This window comes from Macrobrachium nipponense, chromosome 14, assembly GCF_015104395.2.
Source record: "Macrobrachium nipponense isolate FS-2020 chromosome 14, ASM1510439v2, whole genome shotgun sequence".
NCBI classification, from domain to species: domain Eukaryota; kingdom Metazoa; phylum Arthropoda; class Malacostraca; order Decapoda; family Palaemonidae; genus Macrobrachium; species Macrobrachium nipponense.
The window spans coordinates 45,256,833-45,263,842 of record NC_087207.1 but is presented as its reverse complement, the minus strand read 5'-3'; positions in this window follow the sequence as shown (position 1 = coordinate 45,263,842).

Below are 7,010 nucleotides of genomic sequence, written 5' to 3'. Positions count from 1 at the left end.
ACTATCTATGTGTCATTTCCTTTCACTTACAATTTCACTCTTGCATATGACATTTTGTGCATTAAGATCACCAACTTCCCGTTGTCCTCTGAATGCACGAATGTCTTCCCAGAGAGTGTGATGAATGACCCTTAATGTGGCGTTTTGTCTTTCGCTTCAGAGAACTAGAAATGGAAAGACCATAACGAAACTCTAATCGCTGTACACGAAACTTACAAGAAGTATGTTAGTGATTTATCTGAAAATATTGTTACTACTTAAGGAAAATGTGATAGAATTAATAAGCAACATTCACAAACCGAGGAAACTTGAACATAGATTATACTAAAACAAACGATATTACTAGAGAACACAACTTATGCCGGGTTTTAAACACTGAGTAGTTCAGTCTTTACGATTTTATCGACACTGATTTATGCTGACGGATATCACAGATTCATTTCCATCTATTGTTTTTTATATTCTCTGCTTTCTTGGTAACGTAGCAGTGGCGTGAACAATAATGGCAAATGATTAATTTTTCTGGTTTATATTAAAAAACGTCAAAACATCCCCCGGTAAACAGCGTCAACAGCGTGCCAGATTCCAAATCTTTTCTTCTGGTCATTTGTGTGTTTTTCTTTTTACTATGCTGGCTGCATATTTCCGTTTCTTTTATGTTGGTTGACTATGTGTTCTTTTATTTCGTTCGCTATATTATCTTTTATTATGCTGGGTGGCTATTTGCGCTCTTGCTATTTTGAATAGATATTTGCTATTTTATTATGTTGGTTGGATATGTTGTAAGTTTTATTTATGCTGGTTAACTAAAGTTTTAAATGTTTAGATATGTTTTTTCAATGTTGGTTGGATATACAAACTTTTATCCCGGAATTTATCAACTGGAAAATAAATGTTATTTGATCTACAATTACATAAAAGAGTTTCCCTCATTTTTATGATGTAAATACAGAGGCAGATTTCTTTTATACCAATAAAACGTGAAACTTAAATAAAATCCAGTATTCAATGAACACCATAAGTTTACATTTGTGCAAAAAAAGAAAAAAAAAACATTAGAAACAGAGTGCATTGTATTTTCGTTCGAGGTTGCAAGTTCCAATAAGTCTGCATTAATGTGAAAGAGGAGTTTAAATTCTCTAATAAATGATGCACCATTTTATCGCAAATTGCGAGGAGATAAAACAGTGACGAAGTTCCGTAGAATAATTACTGTATGTAAACTGATAAGATTATAAATGAAAATACAATGATTATTTTGGAAATACAGTTATTAAAAATATGAGATTAATCATACTGCTTTCTATTCTAATTTTGCTGTTGTATATGTTTCGGGAATTGCGCAGTTGCATTTCGTCTTAAATCCAGAACAGAAACGCCTTTGCAACCCTTTTATCTCATGTCTGTTTTCATTTTAGCTTTAGTATTTTTTTTTTTTTTTTACAACAGGTCTTATGGCGGTACTTTTGCCGGAATCACATGCCATCGTTAAATGCAGATGTTATCTGCTGCAAAAGCATTCGGATACACTTTCTTTTCAAGACGGCGATTTCCATTGAGTAAACTGACACTTATGAGCTTTTACTACTAAACTGTGGAAGGTTCTGCTTTTCTAATATTATTCACAAGCAAGTTTAAAGCAGGTTGTGATAACGCGTAAAGAACATAATTGCTTAACCTTTACATATATTTATTGTTGTTTAATGTTTTGCCGATTTCCCTCTTTTGACGTTATTTTTCTCTTTTGTTCGATTTATTACTCTCGCTTCATATCTAGGTATTCTGTTGTTTGGAGACAGCAATTGAAAGTTCAGAGCATTCCAGGTTTGTTCCGCATGAGGGGATGCTAAATGTGAATACTAAAGTATATAAAATTTAATCATTAATACTAACGGCATTAGATAAATCTTCATTACTAAGTATTAATGACGACCTAAGGCTGTCCTGCCTGGGCTATTCACATGAAATATTGCCTCTATTCCAATCTCGATCCTTTTGACCTCCCTGTATCTCGACCTCACCCTTGTTCATTATTTAACGTTCCAAAACTAATGTGTAGCTTTTTTATGTACATATATCTCCATGTAGTTTAGATTAAGTTGATCTTATGCCAGCTTGGTCTTGGGACAACCAGTGACCTTCCTGTCGAGAAAACTTGGGCAGCTCTACTGCTGCTTTGTTAGAGAAAATTCTCCGAAAAAATAAGTTAATAAATCACTCACCAGATCCACGATTGATTTTGACGGAAAGGCCACTTGCTTTTTTAATACATCATGATCTCTCGTACAAGAAATTCTTCTTAGTAATTTATTTGTAGGTAATTACTGATACCTTACCAAACGCATACTCATACACACACACACACATAAACACACAAACAAAACACACACACGCACGCACACGCACACACACATATATATATATATATCTATATATATATATATATATATATAGACATATATATATATACATATATATATATATATATATATATATATATATATATATATATATATATACATACTAATACATACCATACATATATATATATATATATATATATGATATATATATATATATATAGAAAGAGAGAGAGAGAGAGAGAGAGAGAGAGAGAGAGAGAGAGAGAGAGAGAGGGTCTGTTGGCGAAGCCTCAGAATTCCTCTTGAAGTCTAGTTGCTAATATAATTTATCATAATTTTGTACTGCTTTCGTACTGTTGGTCATCGTACGCGAGAGAGATAAAATAACAAGAGAATAACAGAAGGGAATGTAAAAGAGAACAAGAGATGTGGAATCATAAAGAAATACGAAGCCGATGTAGCTGTTACGGAAACATTCTCATCGTAAGAAGACAAGGTATGCAGTGCCGCAGAGCTCCCAAAGTGCTTCTAGAAGAAATTCTTACTCGAGCTCACGACCTGCTGAAGCTGACTTCATGTAAAGAGGCAAATGTAAACATTAATATCACACAAGAGAATGCAAAGTTTGCTCCGAAATAAAAGGACGAGCCTGAAGTGGAAAATAAAACAGTTTTATTTCTTGGAAGACTAACAAGTTGCTTCGAATGTCTTGGGAAGATACAAGCGTGTTTTTATTTATTTATTTATTTTTAGATTCTGTTAATTCTCCTGTTTGTTTCTGTCTCTATGTTTCTACGTTTCTGCTTATGTGATACTTGTCTGTTCGTCTGTCGGTTTTCAATACTCTGCTGAAGTGTATTACTTATATCTAATAGAGTTATCAATTGCAGATGCTCTTCTCAGAGGCCGTAAGTAACTCACTCGGTTAACCCCTCTGACCTTATATACAATTACCCCCTTTACCAAACTCCTAAACTCTGCTACTTTCTTTGAATGATTCAAATACAACGGAACTTTCTTCGTTACCTTATTTTCTTTTCTTTTTTGCTCTCATGAACATCCATTTTCCTTTTCCATTTGTTTTTATTACCTCGCGTTTGCCATCTGAAGGAACACAAGCAATCATAATACGGAAGGGCCAGTTCCTTTTCCTCTCCTTCTTTACCTCTTGCTTGCAGGCACCACCAACCTTCTTGTGGTTTTAATCTCCCATGGCTGATTTCTTCGAGAGTCAAAATTATAACCTTATTAATGACTTGTAAGAGGAGTACAGATCACACGAGTCATAATTATGCTGTAAATGTGTCAGACTCATTTGTCATGCACATTTGGAGCTATGCTGGGGTGTTGATTACAAATAACTACCGATTACGTTCTGAAGTTGATACGATATTGAAAGAAATTATATGCTCATTTCATCCACCTCCGTCTCTATAAGTGGGTAATAGCGACTTTGTTTTAAATAATTTATGTGACGTAATGATTGTGTAGAAAACCAAATGGAAATTCATACAATAAAATCCCGTATTAGGAAATGTACGATCATTTGTTCTACCTGTTGTCGTCTATGAAAAGGAGCGAAGTTTGCGAATACAGTCGTTAGGGCGTAAGTGGCTCTTTTGGCGAATCACTATCCATTGAGCTCTATTTCATTTATTATTAAAAGAATATTTATATGAAAAGAATTAATCTTTTCCGAGAAACACCAAAGGAACATTATTTTTTGTATAGTACCAACTGCTTTATTATGATAATGATCACGATAGCGTTACGAGTATTGATGAGGGACATGCATTGTTAAAGAACAGATAAGAATAAAAAAAACTATTACCAGCATGACAAGCTTCAACGCAGCAGAATGGCTGATTTGAATTAAGTTGTTGCGAGGGGCGCGAATATCCACTGTATTGCTTACTCATTACTGAGAAATAAGGATAAAGAGATTATGTAAAAAAATGTTGTTCCGAGTGATCTCAGAATAGTTGACGATTATTCATATATATATATATATTATATATATTATATATATATATATATATATATATATATATATAGAGTATATGTATATATATATATATTATATATATATATGATATATATATATATATATATATTATGATATATAACTCAACTTTGGATTTTTTTTTTTTTTTTTTGGCATCTACATTATTCCGCTTCATTTTGACATATGACATTGATGAAGAGGTAATCATGAAACAAAATTTTTGCGATATCATTTAGATATTTTTTGTATATGGTCTACGTTATATCAGACGATATTTGACCTCCGTTAAATCTGGCGATGCGATGTGTCTGCTGTAACAACGAACGAAAACCAAATCACGAAGGTATTCAACGTTAGTAAGACGTCTGGCTGCAACAGTGTAGCATATTCTCATAAACAGGTATGACAGCGAAATGAATCGCTTTAGCTTTTGAAGTCAATTTGTATAATGTGGCAGCTGATTCTTTTTATCATCTTTCGTTTTATCGCCTACGTGACGAGCAAACAGTCAACAGGCCCTCAGGAACGTATCTGATTCCGCAGCTTAATTAATGTTGGCTGATAATGCGGTCCCTTAGTTGTTAGTAGATAAATAAGCAAGGGAAAGCGGATTATATAAAGGCGTTTTATAGATTTCATGACAAGGGCAAAGATGGAGAGTTGTTTCAAGTCAATGAAACACGAGATAATGATAATAAAACATAGTAATTACCTAGTTGAAAGGCCGCATTGAACAGTTTAAATCAGAAAAACCGACAGGTCTGCTTTTATTTAGAAGAACAGAAATAAAGCGAGGACCACATCTCGTCTAAAACGTTCATATTACTTTTTAGTACAAAATTGCTAAGTGTGTTCAATAAAAATAATTTGTACGGTAAGATACAAATAATGTATTCATGAGAAACGATACACAGTTATGGAAAAAAAACTACACCAAAAAATATGCCATTCATTATATTTTGTTCCATCTCCAATACTTCGCCTTTTTATAGCTTAGAGAAGGAAATTTATGTAACGTAAGTACCTGCTAGTGAGCCCTCTCTCTCTCTCTCTCTCTCTCTCTTGGCAGGGACCTTGTGATTCCCTTATTGAAAATACATTTCACTATTTCATATCTCAAAACGTTTTCTCTTCCAAGACCTTCATTTTCGAATAACGTGCTAAAAACATATCTTGCAAATAACAATGGAGAGAAAGAACAAAGAAACCTATACTAAATTTCTCTCTTTCTTTTTCTTGATCTCAACTCACGACTCAAAGTAGCTGAAATGCCATTCCTTCTCGTTGTCTTTAGTGTCTGGATAATGCTAGATTAACTGGAGACTTGTGATTCCCTGAGTAGTATTATACTTTGTTCCACTTCACGCTTACTGCCTTAATCCTCCCCTGCAAGCCTCTGCGGGGCCCTTGCCTGTGTAATTTGGCCCAGTATAAAACACCAGCAGCAACAAGTGCCTCTGTACTTCCAGACCGTAGGTGAGCTATAAAAGTCATTAGCCAGTTTCTTCAAGAAGTTGAAACTGAAAAGCAGCTGTTGGGCTGAATATCTTTCTATATATCTATCATTGCGCGATTAGTTGATCCACCTCGATGCTAATTTGTTGTCAGTGCCATTCGGGACCTGATGCCAGAGACACCTAAATTTTAAAAGACCACCGATGTCTTGCTGTACAGTGATTGAGTTCAAATTATGATTTCGTTCTTGACATTGTTTTTAGAGACATGGGTCATTATATGAACAAGATAATGCTATAATTTCTCCGGGAATAAGTTCACGTGCATCTTTTGGAAATGAATAGTTGCAATGTTAATCATATCTTCTCGTAGTAGCTTCTTTTAAAAACTTAAAATCATCAGAGTGTTGTATGTACCAAGACTTCTACGTCTCTTAGTCTGTTATCAGATATTTTTTAATAGCGCCAGGTAATTCTTGCATGTTTAATAGAATATATTGACATGTATCGATGAAATATATCGAAATCGATGCCCTAGCACTGTATCCAGAAATTGCATCATATCTCAGCATCGCACATTTGGTGGCTAAATTGTGTAAAGGTAAAATTTCCAACATTTTATTTCGCACATCATTCAGTTGTTGTTAACAGTTTATAAATACGATAGCAGATTTTATCAAATTTAAAACGTTACTTAACTCTACTTATGTTTGGGAGATACATTTTGATCTATAGTCGACCAGTGGTTTTGAGAAAGGTTTGTAAATAAAGCACATTTTTGCTGAATACTTCACCTATCATGAGGAAACCCCGAAATATGTGAATATCATGAATTTTTTTTGTCCAAAAACCTTATAAGGATTTATTTTTAACTGAAAAAGGGTATACATCTGTAACTGGCTTCTTTCTCTTCCCTACTGCAACATAGTGATATACCCATACACAACCACACATACATATACCACAACATGAAGAATACGTTATATTTACGATGCACGTCATAAATTCACATACACTGCCACCTACAGACCCACATCCATATTGAGAAGAAAGTGGATGAACAGAGGCTGGCTGAAGCTAAGAGGGCAAGGGAAAATTGTTTGCAGAGGGTACCGGCAAGTGTTGGCTCAGCAGTTCTGGTCCTCCAAAATGACTTCCCCGCTTCAAGGACCAGAGAGATTTCCCACT